The sequence below is a fragment of the Ovis aries genome, chromosome 9 (genome assembly GCF_016772045.2).
Source record: "Ovis aries strain OAR_USU_Benz2616 breed Rambouillet chromosome 9, ARS-UI_Ramb_v3.0, whole genome shotgun sequence".
NCBI lineage: Eukaryota > Metazoa > Chordata > Mammalia > Artiodactyla > Bovidae > Ovis > Ovis aries.
In genome coordinates, this window is record NC_056062.1 from 67,585,274 (window position 1) to 67,608,002 (window position 22,729).

Below are 22,729 nucleotides of genomic sequence, written 5' to 3' on the forward strand. Positions count from 1 at the left end.
GCTGTATCTCCCGGCACACTGGGTTGCAGGGCCAAGCTTACTGCTCCTCCTGTGTGACCTGGGTAGGACTGCAAGTAAAGCAATCCTGCCACCTGGGATCTTTGCTCCCTCTACTCCACACACCACCGCAGTCCACCAGGTTCCTCTGTCTATGGATTTCCCAGGCAAGAGTACTAGAGTGGGAAGCCATCCCCTTCTCCAGGGGAATCTTCCCAACTCAGGGACTGAACCCAGGTCTTCTGCCTTGCAGGCAGATTCCTTACCTTCTGAGCCACCAGGGAACCCTAGGAGTAGAAGATACAACAGAAGATAAATCAGCTTCAGCTTCAAGTGGGTGTTGAGTTCCCAGAATGCATCTGCCTTTACCCATCTCCGTAGGGGATTCCTCTCTGGTCTTGACCTTCTGTCGTCTCTCCAGTACGATTCACCTTAGGTGCCTATCTCCCCCGCTCCCTTCACCATTACCCTGCCATTTATGTACACACTTCCCAATTCCTCATTTTTATTCAGAATAGTAGCATTTTAAGTTCATTCCTCTCACCATCCAGGTCAATCTTTGTAGACCCAAAAAGTTATCAACAGGCCCTGCTAAACAAAGAAGCATCTACTTTGCAGGGATATTTCCAGCTTTATTGAGATATAATTGACATACAACTCTGTGTAAGTGTATGATTTGATGATTCAGTATATGTATATATTGTGAAATGATCATCACCATAGGGCTGGATAACACCTTCATTACCTGATGTAATCACTATTATTTTGGGTGTGTGGTTTAGAACACTTAAGATTTACTCTCTTAGTAACATTCAAGTATATAATACAGAACTGTTAACTACAGTCACCATGCTCTCTGTCTCTGTTTGACTTTTTATCTTACTTAGCAAAATGTCCTCAAGATCCATATCAGTTGACACAAATAGAGGATTTCTTTCTTTCTCATGGCTGAACATTTCACTGTACAACCAGTCAGGCCTCTGTTTCCATGTGTTTCACATCTGGGACTTCAACCAACTGAATATTGAAAATATCCAAAAAATAATCATTCTAAAATTCAAAAAAGGAAGCCTGGAGTTTGCATCATGCTGGAAATTATTTACATAGCATTTACACTGTAAATGCTTCTTTCCAATCCATTCTTCCAACTATCGAAAAATTCATACATACACACACACACACACACACACACACACCCTGGAGCTTGAAGCACTTCAGTCATTCTCCGCTGCTGTTTGTATGATCTGGTGATCACCTACACTCCCTCTCACCTGCATCCTTGTACCCTGTACTGCTCCAGCCACAGTCATCTTCTTTCAGACCCTTAATGGATTCATAGTCCTTCCTGGGACAGTTTTGCTATTCCTTCCCCTTGAAATGTTACTTCCTCAGAAAACTTTATCCAACATTCCATATTAAGATGGATCACAACTGTACTCTCATATATGCTTTTTTTTTTTTTACAGCAATTATCACATTGTGGTCAACTAATTAATATTCATTTCCTCCTTAACAGTTTAAGCACCTTAAGATCAAGGATCCCACGGGCCTTGTTCATCAAAGTAATCTCAGTCTCTGTGCTAAAAAGACGCTCAGCAAGTATTAGTTGACTTTTGAATGAAAAAGGAATCTCTGCTATTGAGAAAGGAAAGATCACTGACATTATCTCTTTCACCACCACTAGGAGGAAGTAGAAAGCAAATTCAATATTTACTCTTCTGTTGCAACAGTTACTTCCTTTTGAAAATCTTGGACTCTCAATGAAGTCACACTGTAGCCTGTCTAAGAAGCTCTGGAGAGACCTTCTCCTGGTTTCCAGCAGAAGACAGACAAATGCAAAAGAGAGGTGACATCGTGTGCTGCATAGCAGCCAGAAAATGGGCTTCTAGCCTGAGCACTGAGTGAGCCATTAAAAGTGGTTTAAGGAGACAGTGGTTTAAGGAGCCTGGTGGGCTACAGTGCTTGGGGTCACAAAGAGTACAACACGACTGAAGCAACTCAGCACGACACAAGGAGACGGTAAGGAGTCAGATGACAGCCACGTTGCCTGGGGTCAAACCCTGGATCTGCCATTCACATCTTTGTGACCACAGCAAGTTACTTAACCTCCCTAGGCCTCAGGTTCCTCATCTGTAAAATTAGATTAAAATGATGAATAGAATCTACTTCATAGGGTAGTTATGGGAACCGAAAGAGTTAGTATATGTTAAGCACTTAGGTAGGGTAACAAGCACATAATGGTAACAATTATAGCTTCAGCACTGTGCCAAACACTTCATATAGGCTAAGTGAAGGCTGTAAGTTGAATAGACTGCACAAGATACTTTTAAAGAACCTTTTGAGTTCCACCACTTCCAGTGATTTTAAGTAGACTAATTGAGATTACAGACAATAAGAACTCATGATTTTATTTTCATCTCTAGTTTGAAGATGAGAAAAATCGACACTTCAGGAAGTTATGTAACTTGTCCAAGACACAAGATGGTGAAATCCCAAACCCAGGATTATGAATGCAAGATAGCTTTCTTAGTTCAAATTGCACTGTCTCTCTTTTATATCCCCTAATAATTCTGCTTCCTTGTGTTTGTACTGATTATTTCTCAAAGCATGTCTTGTGTATTTCCCCATTTGATGCTCACTCACAACTCTTTCTGAAGACACCTGATGGTAAGGCCATGCAGTGAAGATCCAAAGGCCAGGCTGACCAGATGCCCATAGGCTCTGTGTGTTTTTTGGTGGGGAAAGCTATTTAAGTGCCCTGATCCTCATTGTCCTCAATTGTAAACTAAAATAATTGAGTTAGACAATCCCTGCTGCTTCTTCTAGATTGAAAAAAAATTCTTTTTTCTCAGTGCTCAACCACATATTGTCACTTCCTTAAATCGTCATTATGGACCAAGCCCTTCAGAAGATTGCCCCCCAGGTCATACCACCAATTACCTAATCAAAGAGAATAAGAATTGGTCTGCTCCTATGCTGCTGCTGCTACTGCTAAGTCACTTCAGTCGTGTCCGACTCTGTGAGACCCCATAGACGGCAACCCACCAGGCTCCCCCGTCCCTGGGATTCTCCAGGCAAGAACACTGGAGTGGGTTGCCATTTCCTTCTCCAATGCATGAAAGTGAAAAGTGAAAGTGAAGTCGCTCAGTCGTGTCCGACTCTTAGAGATCACATGGACTGCAGCCCACCAGGCTCCTCCATCCATGGGATTTTCCAGGCAGGAGTACTGGAGTGGGGTGCCATTGCGTTCTCCGGGCCTGCTCCTATACGGATCTTTTTTAAGGTGATTCCTTTGTTAACGATGTGGACTTCAAGTCCAGACCATTCTCATTCTTTGAGTCAGTACAACTGCTATCAAAATTCATACATTCTTTTTGTAAAGACCAGTGGCTGATGAGAACAGCTTTCTGCGGCAACATTCTAAAAATAGCCCTGGGGCGAGTACAAGCTTGACCTGAAATTTTAAGATTTACCACAAGAGGGCAGGGCTGATTCAATCCTGGATGTCTCATTCTCTCTCTTTTTTTTTTTTTTTTCTCTCTCTCTCTCCTTTTTAAGGTGTTAAAAGGGGTACACAGTGGCAGTGTAGACAATAGCATAAATTGGTAAAAATTGCTTTCAAAAATGACATGTTCCTTTTGCAAGAGTCATGAAAATGTTCATATGTAATTCATCTTATTAAAATGTTTCCATAAAGTAGGAATCCTTTAAAAAAAAATAAAAAGCAATACCCAAAAAAATGGTCTTTGTAACATTTCCTACACTATCTTTTTAAAGTGGAAATAATTTAAATGTCTTTGTAGACTTAGTGAAATAAATAAATATCAAGCTGGTGGAATACATGGCAGCTGTTTTATGAATATTTAGATGACTAAGGTATTAACATACTTATGCTAGATTAAGCAAAAAGCAAAGAATATAAAGTTTAATTTATTCTGGATTGAAGGTACGTAAAAATCATGATTGCATATTCAGTGGGACCAGAATGAGCTGAAGAAAAATGAAAACCATCCTTTTTTTAGGAAGGTAGAATTATAGGTAATTTCTTATCTGCAGTATTATTTACACAGTGTCATGTATGCCATTTATTTTAACCCTTTTGCCTGTAAAGAATCAGTGTTGAATATTCCACATTTTTAGGGTTTTCTTCAAGACATTCTCACCTGAACTGCCAAGAATGGCAGACATGGCTAGTTTCTACTTAATCTCCATTTTCCCTCCATCTTCATTAACCAAACTCACACTCTGGTCACAAAGAACCCTGTTAAATATGCTCACCTTCTCTGAAATCTTTGCAACTAGGAACAGCCATCTATTCCAGTTCTGGAAAATAAGATGTAAGCAGAGGCCACTGGCTGAGATTCCTGGGACAATGCTTTACAAAGCAATAGCCTCAGGGGGCATCAACCTTCTGTCTTAGTCCTTTGCCCTCAGCCTTCTCCTGGTTCTAGTCTAGGGTGCAGATACCATGCCTGTAGACTGAGCAGTCATTTTGTAACCAAGAGGATGAAAGAGATATGAAAAGGATAATAGAGCAGGAAGACAAGGGGAGCCCAGGTCTTTAAAAGTATCATGGTACTCATCTGCCTGCCCTGGATGATGGCCTCTGGGCTAGTTGAGTAAGCAAATTGAATACATTTGGGTAAGGTCTTACAGTTATGAAGCCAAGCAAAACCATAATTGTTACACCATGAAAGGAAACTACAGAAATATGAAGCTATCCCTGGAACATGAGAAATAGCACAATCAGCTTGAAGGACAACCATGCACACGCAAAGAAGGACTGGAAAGGTAATTCTGGGAGACACTCCTCAAAGAGCCTCTTTATAAAGTACAGCTATCAGGAGACCTCTTTCAGCTTCTTTTTTTTAAATTTTTATTTATTTATTTTTATTTTACTTTACATACATTTCACATTATGATACAGTTAAAAATGTTAAGATCTCGGAGTAGCCCTCCTTTGATTGGCGCCAATTTTTTCCGTTTTTGGTATAGTAGAAAAAGTGTGCCCCTTTAAAAAAAAATCCTCTCCTAAATTTATAGTTGCATGAACACTCAAGCTACATTTAGATAATGCTCTTTATAGTATTGTTACAATAACACATAAGCAACATTTATGTGTCCAATAAGGGAGTAAAGAAATTATATTATATACCCATGCTTTGGGATACTATACAACTTTTATAGGTTCTAACCTGTAGATTGGAGAAGGAAATGGCAACCCACTCCATTATTCTTGCCTGGAGAATTCCATGAACAGAGGAGCCTGGCAGGCTACAGTCCATGAGGTCTCAAAGGGTCGGACACGACTGAGCAACTATCATTCACTCACTCAACCTATAGGTACCTCCAAGGTTCATTGTCAACTTCAAAGAGTAAGGAGCCAAAATATGACCCTACTTACTGAAAATAAATATATTAGATATGTCTGTTAAAAAGCATAAAGAGATGACTGAAATTATTCACCGTTCACAGGGTTTACCTCTGAGCGAGGAATGCTCTGCCTGCATTTCTACTGTTTGATTATGTACAACTGTGACTTGTGTGGTTTGAGGATGCTTCATAGATACATTCTGCACTCTTCTCAAATGGGCTTGTTTTGACAGTATTTTGACCCCACTTTGCTAAACACAAGCACATTGAATATATTTCTATAAAACTTGGTTTTGAACATGATGCCTTTGAGAAACATTTCTGAGAAGAGGAAAGCACGATTGTATGAGAAGAGTAAATAATCTAAAAAGTCATTTGTATTTAAATAAAACCTAATGGAGTGAACACTTCTTGCTATAGTCTTGGTCCCCTAGTAGAAATTCTAGCATAAAAGCTCGGTCACAAGGGGATATATGTATACCTATGGCTGATCCATGTTGATGTATGGCAGAAACCAACACAATATCATAAAACAATTATCCTCCCATTAAAAATAAATGTTTTAAAAGTTAAAAAAAAAGAAAGAAAATGCTTAGCCAATGTTAATGATATAACCCAGAATTTTAGAAGTTGTGAATAAACAGACTACCATGTTTTACTGGGAGAAAAAAAAACTGGATCGCCACACCATCCCTGAGGCTGAGCCCCCACCCCCTTGTATTTCCAAAGGAGGACACTGGCTTGGGTTTTTTTGTGTTTTGTGCAACGCTTCCTAGGCAGAGGGTTTTCTTAGTGGCTCAGAGAGTAAAAAATCTGCCTGCAATGCAGGAGACCCGGGTTTAATCCCTGGGTTGGAAAGATCCCCTGGAGAAGGGAATGGCAACCCACTCCAGTATTCTTTCTTAGAGAATTCCACGAACAGAGGAATCTGGCAGGCTACAGCCCACAGGGTCACAAAGAGCTGGACACAACAGAGCTACCAACACTTTTTTTTCCTAGGCAGAAGGGGAGCTTGCTAGCTGAGGTCCCTGACACACAGCTGAGAATCTGCAGCAGCCAAGGTAATGAGATGCTGACACATCTCCCTGAGCAGAGTGTCTCCACCAGCCTTCCCTCCCCACCACCTCTCTGCCTGCTTCAACAATCAAGGAAATCAATACATGTGTTGCACGAACCTTGAGTGTTCTGTGTCATCAGTAATTTCTGTCTATATTGCCTACCCTTCAAATCCTGAACTCAGAAATTTTATAATTAACCTTGACTCAGAATAAGACAGCCACACAAATGTCGTTTGTTATAACTGATTATTTAGGGATAAAGAGAGGAAAGAAGGGACATATGGACTCCAGGATCAAAAAAATGCAGCTTCAAATCCAGGCTCCGCTGCTTAATGCCTGTGGTCCTCTGACAACTTAATCCCTTGGTTTCCCTATCTGTAAAGTGTAGTATGGTAGCCTGAAAGGAGCACCCCCTCCAAAGACATCCATGCCTGGACATATTTATTATTTTATAGGGCAAAATATAAGATGATGAAATAATGTGATCAACTTTCCAATTTAAAGTGATTACCACCCTAGACAGCATATTCAAAAGTAGAGACATTACTTTGTCAACAAAGGTCGGTCTAGTCGAAGCTATGGTTTTTCCAGTGGTCATGTATGGAAGTGAGAGTTGGACTATAAAGAAAACTGAGCAGCGAAGAATTGATGCTTTTGAACTGTGGTGTTGGAGAAGACTCTTGAGAGTCCCTTGGACTGCAAGGAGATCCAACCAATCCATCCTAAAAGAGATCAGTCCTGGGTGTTCATTGGAAGGACTGATGTTGAGGCTGAAACTCCAATAGTTTGGCCACCTGATGCAAAGAGCTGACTCATTTGAAAAAGACCCTGATGCTGGGAAAAATTAAGGGCAAGAGGAGAAGGGGACAACAGAGGATGAGATGGTTGGATCACATCACCAACTCGATGGACATGGGTTTGGGTGAACTCCAGGAGATGGTGATGGACAGGGAGGCCTGACGTGCTGCAGTTCATGGGGTTGCAAAGAGTCGGACACGACTGAGTGACTGAAATGAACTGAACTGAACTGAACCACAGTCATATTTTGGAGACTGGCTTAAAGGTGGGAAAGGGATGAGATCTGATGATGTTGATATTCTTGAAGTAATCTGCCTGAATGACCTCAAGGCACAGGTAATAGTTATCTGACGCACTTTCAGTTCCAACTAGAGTAACTTGAATGGAAAGCATTCACTACTGTGCTGAGCAGTAATAAGCGGTGTGTCCAAGCCTTCCTCTATTTTGCCCTCATAGCAATTACACAAGGGGTTATTTTAAACATACTATAGATGAAGACATTGAGGTTCCGGGTGCTTAAGTGACATCGAAGGACTCGCAGCTAATATGTGGCAGTCAAGTCCAATCCAGATTGGTGTGTCTTCCATATCGGGCCCTCTGGACCACTGCCCCATACTGCTAGCTGTCTCTGAAAATGTACTCGGGATCCAGACATCCGCGTGGCCGAGATGCAGACGGAATTCAAAAGCAGGAGAACAGATGCCTTCCAAAGCTTCAATTCTGTGATTCCATTATTCTCCAAAATAGGGCAAACCTATGGAACCAGAGCTAATCCAGGGTAAATCTGACAGCAGGGAGTGAGCGAGGTGACGTGGGCGCTGAGGATCCCTGAGACACTTGAGTTCCATTCCCATTCACTGGCAGCATCTACCGCATTATTTAGGATAATTAACTGTGAGTCCCAAAGGATTATATCCATTCCAACTCTTTCGCCTCTCTGATGGAGTGAGGATGAGTTTGGAAGAAATGACAAAGTATCTCCGTGAAAATGAATTCCTCGGGTCAAGTTCCCACTACGCATCCACCTTAAATTTTATTTTTCTCTCCCATCCTCCAACACCTTGATAATGTCATCAATTTAATAAGATTTCTGAGGATAAAGATCTCCAGGGGAACTTGTATTAAGCAATTACCCCAGGGACCAGTAAACACAAGCTCGTGATATTTACTTAAACTTCTCAATTCCGTGGATATGTCAAGGTCTTTATAAACAGAACTGACTTTTTCAGGGTTGGTAAATTAGTGCCGTGTCCAGAATAATTATTTTCACAAGGGAAATGATATGCCCTTATTTTTCATCCTATTCATTGGTGACAGGTGCCATTTCAAGTAATTTACAAAATAAATTCTGAAAATTGTACGGAAATAATGCCTAGGTGAAATTATTATTTCTCTTTCATTCTATCTCTTTCAGGCAGTAAACATTTCTCTGTATGTCATGAATATTGAAAAAAAGAGTAAGATCTATGAGATCTATGCTCAAGATAAAAATAAGCTATCTTCGTCTTTGATGGATTTTGTTTCCAAGTGTTTAACAAGGCAAGAGCATGAGAGAAGGACTTACAAGTGGAAAGTAGGGTGATCAGGAAGATACCCAGGTGGGTTCATATCACTTATAGCAAACTAAATAGGGAATAACAACTGATTTTGGATAATTCTGTGGCAAAAGTTTTGCTTGGTGGTGAAAAGAAGAAACTACCTGATTTTCTAATCAGAAAAAGAGATCTTATCCACAAATCTCATTCCTAGGTATAAATCCAAAATAATAAAAGTAAGAACTGAAACCGATGTTCATAGCAACATTATTCACAATAGCCAAAAGGTGGAAACAACCCAAATGTCCATCAACAGATGACTGGATTACAAAATGTGCTATATATACACACCAGATATTAATCAGCTCTAAAAAAGAGTGAAATTTTCATAGATGCTACAACACAGAGGGACTGTGAAAATATTATGCTTGGTGAAAAAAGATATATAAGGGTAAATATTGTATGATTCCACTTATATGAGGTGACTAGAATAGGGAAATTCATGAAGACAGAAAGTAGAATAGAGGTTAACAGTGTCTGAGAGGAGGGTGGGGGGGCAGTTACTATTTAATGATTACAGGGAAGTGATGATTGTTACATATTGTTAATGTATTTGGTGCCACTGAATTATGCACTTGCAGTTAAAATGAAAAATATTACGTTGTGTGTATTTGACCATGATAGGTTTTTTTTTTTAAAGAGATCTAACTTATTTCACCCTGAAAAGATTTAGACTCTGCATAATGTAGAGGCAATTGCTCTGGGACTAAGAATTGCGACAAAGTGAGTCATGAATGCTTGCACGCTCAGTCATGCTAGACTCTTTGCAACCTCATGGACTGTAGCCTATCCACCAGGCTCTTCTGTCCATGGGATTCTCCAGGCAAGAATACTGGGGTGGGTTGCCATCTCCTTCTGCAGGGGATCTTCCTGACCTAGGGATCAAATCAGCGTCCCCTGTCTTCCCTGCATGGGCAAGCAAATTCTTTACCACTATGCCACCTGGGCAGCCCCTGATTATAGAGGCAGTGGAAGACCAGTTTTCAACTTTTTAAAATTAATGAATCCTTGAGGAATCTTGTGGAAGTGATGTGGTCCTCCCAGGTGGGGGCAGGGCGGACAACACTGTGTACAATTTATGGGACAGGGATTGTGGCTCCCTGAAGTCTCCCCATTGACCTCTCTGAGACAGCAGTCATGAGACTCAAAGAACTCTAGAGCCAGCTATGGAGGAAGTCACATGACTTTCAGTAAAGGAAAGGGAGTCTCACTGGCATGTGACCCCCCAATTCTCTTAAGGTCTAGAGAAACTCTGAAATCACAGGTGGGACAACAGAACAGAACCATTATCAATCTAAAAGCTCATGGATTCTTGAGTGCAATCTCAGCCTTGCCTAAACTAAGTCTCTTTCTCATAACCTAGGATCACAAATAGTGAATGGTAATCAAATCAGTGTGAAAGCTAAAGAATTAAATGATATGACTTCATCTCTTGAAAATATCGAATCATGTTAATAAGCTATTTCATTCATCTTTGGGTCCATTTTTGAGACGTGTCTGCACACAGCTTTTTTTTTTTTTTAAGGAAAACTTAATAATATCCTTTCTGAATAAAAAGAGGATTTTGTTTTGTATCCGGTTGTAATTTGAAAAGGAACAACGAAAATTATACATTTGGAATAATGTAGGAAATAAACACCCCTTCATTACTGGTCACAAAGTTCTATTTTTATATGACTAGTTAATGCTTACTATTCTCTCTGAAATTTCTAGTGTTGGCAGTACTTTCATGTATTTAGTAGAAATTGGTACTTTATAATCTTGAGATAAGAAGTATAACAAATTTGAAAAGTTTTAAATAATAATTTTCTTTGTTTCTGGCTCTCAACTTATTAAGTGTCCAGCTTCTATGTCGATTCATTCTCAACAGATCGAACAATAAAAGCATCTGAATGCAGACTATTCCTACTGCATTTCTTTTAAATATACAAATCAGCATCCAGAGATGAAAAGAAAGAGAAAAATAAAATGTAAATGTGACTTGTATATTTAAACTGTTAAGATAAATAATGGATCCCTTTGAGATTTTTGTGACTATAGAGTGCCACCAAGTCAAATGACGCATGTAATTAAGTCTAGGCTAGCAACAGTCTTTGACCATTCCCAAATCTAAAGACAATGCTGTGTTTTACTGTAAGTTCATAGTCATCCTTTCATAGACTCTAACAAATCCAGCCTGACAGATAGTTTGTGGTAAGAACATTTACTCCTCCAGGCACAATATCCCATTTTCATTGTCCTGCTGATCTCATTTTTAAATAATCTGTGTGTAGTACTTTCCCTCTTGAGTTAAAGACCATAGGAAAGATGGGCTAAGAAACACTTCGAAAGCTTCCCATCACACTTTGTTTAGAATTCAGGGAGTGCATAGTCAACCAAGATTTGCTGCATTTGTACTAAGATAAGATTAACACTTTTTACTGTGACAACAACTAGAAATCAATGTGATCATTTACAGTTTTAACTCCTTGCTGTCTCTTTTATAAGCTAGAATTATAGTACAATCTGTAAATCTTCTTCAGAGAAATCTTTAAAAGCCTGCCTTTGAATACTCTGATAGGTGGTACAGTTGAACAGTGCTTGCCAAAAGGTAGCATGTGTGCCACTGCTGAGATGCAAGCTGATTTCACAGGAGCACAGTTGCATTTTTATAGTAGTCGTGTTTTTATTTTCATGGTTTTCTTATCTCTATTGGAAATAACACTGCATCTCCATTTATAGTAGAAATACAACTTCCTGAATTTGCTTCTGAATAGTTTTATTTGAATTAAGAATGGATATAGGAGCTTCGCTCGTGGTCCAGTGGCTAAGAGTCTGCCTTGCAATGCAAGGAACACTGGTTTGATCCCTGGTCCAGGAAGATCCCAGAGAAATTTCTGTTGTTTCTAAGAGCAGTCCATCTGAGATATTTTGTTATTGCTGCCTAGACAGACCAAAACACACACTATGGAGGTGTCTGAGGGGCGGCCTCGTGGACATACATCCAGGCTCAGACTGAGGGAGTGTCCTTCCCTCAGCCAGCCCAACCTGGATAGACCCAGGCCTTTGTTTTGCCACTCTGGTGGCCAGGTCTGAGTCTGTGCATATAGACCCCTCATCCTTGCTAGGAAAAAAAAATGTGTAAATGAAGGTGAGCCAACACATCATCTTTGCCTGACTTGGAGAATGTATCCTTATTTCCAGAGGGAGAGAGGACACTGTTCCTAATGCAAAGCTTTGCAGCCCAGCAGCCACGTGAGTATTGAGTCCACAGACACTTTCTCCCCCAGATCCAGAGGCAAAGAAGCTGGGAGGAGAATAGTCATCTCTCCTTTCTCATATATTATTGAGAAGTCTATGCCCTTCTGCATACACACACACAAATAATCATATTAGTCCAATTGGATTAGTTCAATGCATATCATTTTTAAACCTCTGGGAAAAGATGGGGAATACTTCCCTTTGTTTTCAGAAAATCTGATTGAAGCAGATCATACATATGTTTACAAAGGATAAAGAGCCAGATTAATTTAAATAGGTGAAGCTACAGGGAGCATTAGTCACAGACATCATTCATTAACAAAAGCCATCTGAAAAAATGAGAATAAAAAGTCATCAATGGGTATTTGAAATTCATTAAAATATATCTTATCTACAGTCCTTACATAGCAAATCCCAAGGTAAACCTAGTTATAAAATCAAATCCTATTGTACTATTTTTTAATATTAAATCCCAGGGTAAATTTATTAATAGCTGTAAAATTCAAACTCTAGTGCGAAAGAAAATTATTAAATATGTTGAAAATTAAGTATAAATTTAGTAAATATGGAATGGCATGAGTAACAGAAATGAAATCAAATATTCTGACCATTCCTTTATTTATATATGTTTTCTGCTCTTGAAAATAAAAACCAAATTTTTATGAATCTCACATTCAGTGTTTGTTGTTAAATTAAGTAACACTTCCAAATGAAAATCTACATATAGACCGCTGGGTCTATATATAGTCTCTTTTAGTGAATTACAGAAAAACCATAATCACAGAATCTTAAATTAGCTGGATCATTGGATAGGACTCTGGAATCTTTTACTTCCAGGGTTATTTATTTGTTGCAATGCTCTTAATTATAACTGTACTTAATGTGTTTCAATGCTTCCTGAAAACTAAGATTATTCTTTATTTAGGAGCATACCGAAATTTCATGCTCAGTTATACCATTTGTTTGTTCATTTCCTCAGAACACAGATATAGAGTATCTTTAACCCTGTTAAGCCAAGACAATGCAATATTGCTACATTTCCAGAAGGGAAGACAATAGATTTCCATCCATGATGGATGACATTTAAAAATCTCTGTGTCCTCTCGGCCTTCTAAATACATGGGGCTAACATGAAAGAAAAGAGGCAGAGAAGAAATAAAGACTAAGGGGAAAGAACTGAGGCAGAATGACAGGCTCATTAAAATGTGCAGAAAGCATCTCAGACTCCCTCGAGAAAGCTGTTATCGTGAAATAATCACATTGACGAACATGGAAAGAGTGGACTCCGGCAGGGGCCTTCTATTGCACCCAAGAAGTTGGTGATTATATCCTGGAAATATGACCTCGTGAAAGCCTGGCTGCTTTGTTGCTTAATAGAGTTCACAGAGAATGCTTGTCTCCAAAATGAGATTTCTCCCCTATTCACTGCACCGCCTGGGCATCTTGACAGGATGAGCAGGGGGCCATTTCTCCTAATCAAGGGAGGGGTGGGAACCCCTGGGGGCAGAAATTGTAAGCAATCAAGCTCAACTTTTGCAGGAAGAGCTCTTGCCTTCTGCTCAGATGTCAAATGGTCAAAAAAAGAAGGGATAAGAGAAGCTACTAGAATTTGGTGGAAATAGCATAATAAGTCAGACAGACCCATTTTTCTTGGCAATTATCCCATTTCTCTCTCTGAGGCTGTAAGAAATATTCCTTTGCTGCTTGAGCAACCTATGTAGACTCTTCAGCTCTTTAAATTGAAATCTTTGTTGGTCACTCCATTTTCTCCCTCTGTTGGTTCAAAAATCTTACGTATAGTTTAATCTGAAAACACAGACAAGGCTTTCTGAACTGTTGCACTGAATGAAGTGTTTTTCCTCTTGATGCAGCTGGACTGTGAGACAATGGAAAGGGCAATGGGGCGGGCGGGCTGGGGGGCAGTAAATGAAATAGTACAGCCCACGTGTGAGGGGGGCCTCTGGAAAACTCCAGTTCTGACTTTGTAAACAGGGACAACAGTAAACAATCCCCAAAACGAATGGTTTCTGGCTTAACAGAATTTATTTTTTTAATGAAAAAGCAAATAGAAAAAAAAGGGACTCTAAGATTCCTTTACTATTTTCTCAACTATGCATTTGTATGTGCTCATACATATAAACATAAATGCATTAAAAAGATCAGAAAATGATATTCTGCTATTAATAATGACTACCTTTAGGATACGGTCAGCTGGAGTGAAATTAGAGGCAGGAGTGAAAACAGATTAACTCTTAATAATCCTGATTATAGTTCTTCCTTGCTTGAAATACTCCCACAGGAGTGTACTCCTGTATTACCTGTGAAAACTAATCACTACTTTTAAAAGATGGAAAAAATGTGGTTTATCCACAACAGAATCTGGGTATGGCTGTGAAGTAGCATGCTATATAGACTCAAGGATTCCCCTTTAACCAAGGGGACCTCTAAAATGAACCTTCCCACATAGAAAGTTTCTCTGAAGGTAAGTCAGAGATCCATACATGCTTAAACACCACAGGTCTTGGATGTTTGTTTATCAAAATGAAAGTGTTAGTCACTCAGTTGTGTCTGACTCTGCAAACCCATGGACTGTAGCCCACCAGGCTCCTCTGTCCATAGAATTCTCCAAGCAAGAATATTGGAGTGGGTTGCCATTCCCTCCTCCAGGAGATCGTCCCAACCCAGGAATCAAATTCGAGTCTCCTGCATTGCAGGCAGATTCTTTACCATCTGAGCCATAATCAAATAATATTTTCTCAGGAAGCTCCCCAAATGTTCCCAAGACAATATTACAAGAGATCTTCAAGTGGCTTCTAACTCTGTTAATTGCATGCCAACCCTACTGAAATATGAAAATTTAGGACAATTTTGATTGACAGACATTGTGTGATTTCCCTGCTGCGGGTTATACACCCTGTGTATTAGAAATCTAAGAAAAGACTCGTTTGAACCATCATGTCTCTTCATACCAAAATTTTGACAGTCTTCAGTGTGGGCCCTATATGTTGAGTAGTTCAGGACATGTCTGGAGATTAACACAGCACACTTTCTAGCATAAGACTAAAAAGCTGCCTAATGAATCCCCTAGAGCACTTGGAAACACGAGTTAAGAAACCAGCTGCAAATAGTGGTGATTGTGGGTTTTCAGCCTGAGAATTACGTGCCCGATTTTAGTGCACCCTGGAGCCGGTAACATCCTGTTGATATTTTTGTCCGTTACAGGCCTGCCTGACACCAGCGATGCAGTGTTGGGTGGCAAGAAAGACAGGAAACATTCCTAACTGAAGCCAGGCATCCAAGGTTCTCACATCATCCTCTTGCCCATTTCAAGGGGCAAATTCATACCATGCATGCCAAGTGCAGCTTCTAGAACAGAGGGACAAATTGTCTCAAATGTTTAAAATCCTTTTAGCTGAATCCATTACACGAATATCTGACAATTATGAACTAAGTCTCATTTAGCATGCTTGGATGCTCTCACTTAAGGCAATAATTACTGAAAAGAATGAGTTGTATAAACCCCTTTCCCAGCACATTGGTTGACAGGACACCCCACTGGCTATAATGCAACCCTCAGGCAGAGCTTTTTATATTCAATGTTGAAAAATTATCCCTTGTAAATGGCAGATTGAGAATTTTCACTGTCAATCTTGCTTTCCACTCAGCTACATTTCCATTTCACAGAACATCTTGGATCTAACTCAGGGAGGTCCCTAAAAATACAGAGCAAGAATAAATCCAAAAAGAGGAACAAAGTCTGATGACAAGAACCTCTCTGCTAGATCAATGACAGGAAAATCTCCTTTTGGTGAAAATTCTTTCAAAGGGTGACTGACTTTCAAAACCCTAAGGTGATTCCCTTCATTCAGGGCAAGAATATCAAGAGCAGTGGGGGTTGAGAGGATTTCACTTCTAGGACAAGAACTGTGTTTGCACTACATCAGGGATCACATTGCAGAAATACATAGAGTTTAAAGCTGCAAGGTACTGTTACAGGTCATCTAATCTGACCCACTGTGGATATTTCCATCCAAACGGAAATTCAAACTCCATGTGATTACTCTCCATAATGTGTCATTCACAGCCTCCTGAAAGGCATCTTTAGTGTTGGGCAGCTGCCACCCCATTTTCTTAATCATGAGCCACAACTTGCAGCCTCTTAATTTCTACCCATTTTCCCCTCTAGAGCCACATAACCCAGCTGATTTTGAACTATAAACTTGCCTGGCTAAGCTATATAATCACATTCTTTTTGCATATGTGCTTAGTCATGTCCAACTCTTTGTAATCCCATGGACTATAGCCTCCCTGGCTCTTCTATCCATGGAATTTTTGAGTCAAGAATCCTGGAGTGGGTTGCTATTTCCTTCTCCAGGGGATCTTTCCGATCCAGGGATCGAACCCGCAACTGCGTCTCCTGCATCAACAGGTGGATTCCATAAAATCACATAATTCCCCCTTAAAAATGTTTTAATTCATGGCATTGTTTAATGTGGAATAAGTTAAAAGCAACTTTAAATCACTTTCATTTTTATATTATTAAATATTCTATTAGAAAATTTATTTTATTGTCCTCATGAATACCAAGTAAACATGTAAAAATAAATTATTTTTCCTTATTTTTCAAGTCCTATAAACTAGGTAATTCACTTTAATCATGTGAGAAAATGCATTTAAATTGTACTGGGTATATATGGTTTGGTGAAAGACTGAATATTGAACTAAAGATTAAAATTTTAAATATCTGTTTCAGTTAAGAAGAGTGGTTATTTAGGCACTTGGGATACAATGATGAAGAGTATGCAGTCAGTCCCCACCTCTGGGATTCTGATTCATGTTCTCAGGAATAAGTCTCTAGAGTTGTATTTTGTTAAATCCACCAGGCTGACACCACCAGCAGTTGGTAATTGGAGGGTGTCTACACTGAACCAACTGCAGATTTAAATTATTCACACAGTATATTTGCAATACCTATATCTGACAAGGAACCCATATCCAGAATATACAAAGAATTCTTACAGAAATTTTTAAATGAGACAGGCACAGTTAGAAAATTTGCAAAATCCTCCATGGACATAAAAGAGAATATCCAAATGGCCAATAGAAAGGGTCACCACGTCATTAGTCATCACAGGAATGCAATTTAAAGCACATTGTAATAACATCTCATACCCAGCAGAATGGCTTACGTGAATAAGCCAGACAACACCAACTTCTATTCTAGAATAAAGAATAACTAGAATTTTCATCTGCTGTTGATGGAAACATAAGTCTTCGGAAGTCAGTTTGGCAGCATCAGATAGAGCTGACTGGATCCATATCCTGCAGCAATTCCTCTTCTGTGAGTATGTATCTTCTTCTCTGGGTACATATTTTCACCGTAAAACACATGGAATAATATTATGTACTATTTGTAATAGCCAAAAACTGCAAATAACTCAGTCCCTCGGCAGTGAAAATGATAAATAAACAGAAGCATATTAATTTATGGGGATACTATACAGCAATGAGAATGAACAAACTATTACTGCATCCAAAAACATGAGTGAATTTCACAATGTTGAGCAAACGTAAGACAGAAAAAGAGTATATTCTATCATGGTTAAATTTTATGAAATTCAAAAACAAGCAAAATACATCTATAGTGTCAGAAGTCGAGACAGTGGTTAGCCCTGGGGGAGAGAGTGACTGGGAGAGGGTCTAAGAGAGGTCTCTGCACTGTTGGTTAGATTTTGGGTTTTTATTTGGGGGCTGGATATATGGGTTTGCTCATTTTTTAGAAATTCACACTTAGGATCTTATGTTTCTCTGAAGGTAGTCACAGTTCAAAAACATTGTTTGATGACTCCTAATAGCAAAAATAATAGCCCAGGTGGGAAGACTGTAGCTATCCAGCTGCTTCATCCAGGAAGGATCCTCCTTGGGTTCAGGAGGATACTGGACCCAAGGTGCCTCTTCCAATTCCACTTTGCTCATAACAAAGTTGATCCCATGGATCCCTGCTTCCTATAGCTCTTCCTCAATTGCTTCAGAATCTGACCCTTAAATGACCCTCAAATCCCAATACAAAGGCATTTTATTATTTCAGTGTTTGTGTGTTACCAACAAGATGGGAAATTCAGCATGATCACTGTATAGAGGAAATGATAGATCCTGAAGACAGAATTGAAGGAGGACTTGGAAGATAGATTGTAAAGGATATTTTACGCCATAATAGGGAAAGTTTATTCTTTATGGTTGGCAGTGAGAAGACTATAGAAATCCTTAAGCAAGGTAATGAGATAATTGGATTTCTTTTGAACTTATTCACTATAGTAATATAGCTATGGATTAAATAATAATTATACCATTTATAAGGAAATTTGGTCAATGAGCTATATTATGCCATATAGCACAATATTTAAGCATAAAAAATGACTTGGATTTAAGTTCTTACTCTGCAATTAGTTACGTAACCTTGGTCCTCTCATGTTTAAGCATCTTCTATACAATACCACCCTCCAGTGCTCTTGCCTGGAAAATCCCATGGACTGAGGAGCTTGGTGGGCTGCAGTCCATGGGATCGCTAGGAGTCGGACACGACTGAGCGACTTCACTTTCACTTTTCACTTTCATGCATTGGAAAAGGAAATGGCAACCCACTCCAGTGTTCTTGCCTAGAGAATCCCAGGGTCAGCGAAGCCTGGTGGGCTGCCATCTATGGGGTTGCACAGAGTTGGACACGACTGAAGCAACTTAGCAGCGGCAGCACACAATAGCACCTGGCTCATAACGTTGATTTGAAGCTTAATTAAATGAGAAACTAGATGCAAACAGGTAGCGATGAATAATACTGGCATTTGTTAGTTGTCAAACATTTGAGATACTCATTGTCAGGTGCAATATATGATGTTTAGGGTTATCATTAGTGCAGCAATGCTATTCAACTTCAACCCATGCTGTCCATCAAAATGATTCATGAAGTTTCTGAAAATACATCTGTCGAGGTCCCATCTCAAGATTCTGATTCAGTGATTTTGCGGAGGCTCTAAACATCTGCATGTACTTTAGATTCCATAGATATTCCACAGATGCACAGTCACAGTCACAAGAATAGTTAATTAGTATGTGGAAGATTAAACATTACTTTCAGATCCCCTGGAGAAGGAAATGACAACCCACTCCACTACTCTTGCCTGGAGAATCCCATGGACAGAGGAGCCTGGTAGGCTATGGTCCATGGGGTTGCAAAGAGTTGGACGCAACTGAGTGACTAACACACTTCAGTTTCATTAGTGATATGTTTTGTATATATATACCATAAATAACACAGCAGTTAGCTTAGAGTTTATGTCTCTGTACCTCAGCTTCCATAATCACAGTGTTAAGAAATACGATTAGTACTTTTGTTTAAAAGAAATACCATGTCAGAAGCAGACCTGTAGCTTAATATAATAACACATGCATGTAATACCAGGAAAGTTAAGGCATGTTCAGAGGAAGGGATCCAAGTGAGGTGATGAAACAGCACTTATACAGATTAGTCCATAATTTACACACACAGATGAGTCAGAGGTCAAGATGTTGCGGTCAGTCAGGAACAATGAAGAAAAGGAGAAATCAGTGCCTGCCTGGAGGATCAGAGCAAAGAGAAGACGAGTGAGAGACAAGGAGGCATGAATGAACTGAAGATTCCCAAAGCTGGAAGGCAAGGTAGATGGTCAAAAGCCAGGCAGATCAGCAGGAACCAGATGACTGACAAGTTAGATGAGCAGAACAGATACCAGGTATGAGCAAAAAGGAGAGCTGGCAGAAAGCCTCCTATATTCTTCCTGTTGCAGCAGGAACCAACCTAGGCTTGCAGGTGAAAGCAAGTGAATGCATGAACATGGAGGAGGCAAAGTTTATGGAAGCAGGAATAACACAAAATCTCTGATGGATAACACTAGACAGCTACAGAAATGCAAAAACATGGAGAGATGCTATTAGCACTCAATACTACTAGAACAAATTTATATTCAAGAAGCTATGACACGTGACAAACTATATCAGAGTAATGTGATTTAAAAAGAAACATGGACCCCCACGCTCCCCCAGGGTGCGCCAGGCGAAGCCAGCGCCGCTCAAGAGTGACATCCCTCCTCCCCCGGCGGCAGGAAGTGGCAGATGAGCCCACTTTGTGGCCACCATGGGGGAAGTGAGAGTTCCCAATTCCACCTCCCCTCCTAAGTGAAGGAGCTGAGGCCCCAAGACTAGTGGAGAAAGGAACCCAGCCAGCAAGCTCACGCCGGGTGCACGACATGCAGGGCTCCGGGCACCGGATGTCCCTGCACCATCTGGAAAGTGAAAGTCGCTCAGTCTTGTCCGACTCTTTGCGACCCCATGGGCTTCTCCAGGCCATGGAATTTTCCAGGCCAGAATACTGGAGTGGGTAGCCTTTCCCTTCTCCAGAGGGTCTTCCCAACCCAGGGATTGAACCCAGGCCTCCCTCATTGCAGGCCGATCCTTTACCAGCTGAGCCACAGGGAAGCCCAAGGATACTGGGGTGGGTAGCCTATTCCCTCTCCAGCAGATCTTCCCGACCTAGGAATCGAACCAGGGTCTCCTGTATTGCAGGTGGATTCTTTACCAACTGAGCTATCAGGGAAGCCACACCATGGTAGCCGATAGCAAAGATGAAGAACCTGAAGTCTTCATCAGGGACTCCTTGGTCCAGCTCACGGACCAGTGGGGAGATCTGGCAGGAGCTCTTTTCCCCTCTGCACACACTTACCTTTGGCATTGGCAGTGACAGCACGCAGCATGGGCTGTGGCGTCGGGAGAACGAGAACTGGGAGCTGGAAAACCTCCATCCCTAGACGGCGGTGGTCTGGGTGGGTATCAACAACCACGGGCGCACCGCAGAGCAGGTGACTGGCGGCATCAAGGCCACAGTGCAACTGGTGAATGCAGCGGCAGCCCCAGGCACGGGCTCACGGTGCTGGGCCTGCTTATTAGGGGCCAGCGCCCCAATCCCCTTCGAGAGAAAAACTGACAGGTGACTGGTTGGCCACCCACGGGCCCACTTCCTGGATGCAGATCCTGGCTTGGTGCACCCAGATGGTACCATCAGCCACTATGATATGTATGACTACCTGCATCTGAGCCGCCTGGGGTACACACCTGTGTGCCGGGCCCTGCACTTCTTGCTTCTGCATCGCTAGACCAAGACCAGGGACAGGGTGGTGTCCCCTGCTGGAACCCGCCCCCTAAGCATCTGCCTTTCCTGCAACATTAAATTTCATTTTTCAGTCCCACCCCCCAAAAAATTGAACACAGAGAGTAATTCATTCATTCATTCAACTGAATAACAATAATTGAACGTCTTCCGTTGTCAAGTCTTGCGCTAAGCAGTAGGTATATAAGGACAAAAACAGAGCCTTTGAGACTTTCCTGGTGGTCCAGAGGTTAAGAATCTGCCTGTAGGGGACACAGGTTCGATTCCTGATCTGGGAGGATTCCACCTGCTGTAAGGCAACTAAGCCTGTGTGCTGCAGCTACTGAAGCCCATGTGCCCTGGGGCCTGTGCTCCGCAACAAGAGAAGCTACTGCACAGAGAAACTGGAGCACTTCGATTAGACTGTAGCCCACAAGCAGCAAGGAAGACCCAGCATAGCCAAAATTAAATAATTTTTTAAAATACAGTATTCAAAGATCTTACTATCCAGCAGGAGCAACAAAGACAGAATTATGTGACATATTCAATCCTATGACACAGTTAATATTAGAGTGTCAGGGAGGACATCCCAGTGTGAAGCTTTGAAGAACTCACAGGCATTAGTTAGGAAAGAATATAACCCACCGTGAATGAACAGCATGTTCAAGAACAAGACGGCAAGGAGGGTGTGCATGTTTGAGGACTTGGAAGTAATTCAATGTGGCTGCAACACATGCTGTGAGGTTAGGAGGAATGGAAAGTTGAGGCTGCAGAGATAGACAGGGGACCACTAATGAAAGGCCATGTTAAAATGCTTGGATTTTCTCCAAAATAAAATTTTCTCCGACTTTGTCATTTAAGTATCATATCCAAGGAGCTGCAGCAGACAAAATGAAATGGAAAACCAAATAACATATACGAATTCAGCCATGCAATTATCCATGTGTGGTCAAATAGGAATTCTAGTTTAACTAGTTTAGACCCAGTTCTGAAAATACAAAGGAGCCTCTTTTGGGGGGAGTAAGATACAGGTCCAAATGCATACATCAAATTTATTCCATCACTTCAGGATTTGGTGTTACAAAATCATCTTTAAAAAGTCTACAGATATCACACTTAAACCTCTAGACAAATCTAAATTTATTTCATATTAATTTTTTAAAATAAATATAGATTTTACAATATCTTTGAAAATGAAGGATGAAGAGAATAGAGAGTTATTATATCAAATAAGAATGTGTTGATTTAACAACAAAATGGTTAGAGATCAGTGTATTTTGACAGTCATACCTTTTCAACTAGGATATGTCAGTTGAGGGAACAGTCCCAGTTAAGACTATAAGGAAATTATTTAGGAATTTTACCCTCTTTTGAGCCACATATTCACCTAATCAATTTTTTTTTCTTATTCTTAGGATGCCGGGGGAAAAAAATCTACAACCACGTGGTTTGAAGACACCACAAATTTAAGATCTGCAGCTTCGGCTGCCTCC

The 22,729-nt window shown here is 40.5% G+C and overlaps 1 pseudogene; it reads left to right on the forward strand.

Moving 5' to 3' along the window:
- The first annotated feature begins 19,716 nt into the window (after positions 1-19,716).
- Positions 19,717-21,317, forward strand: LOC101121864 (platelet-activating factor acetylhydrolase IB subunit alpha1-like; annotated as a pseudogene).
- Positions 21,318-22,729: the final 1,412 nt, after the last annotated feature.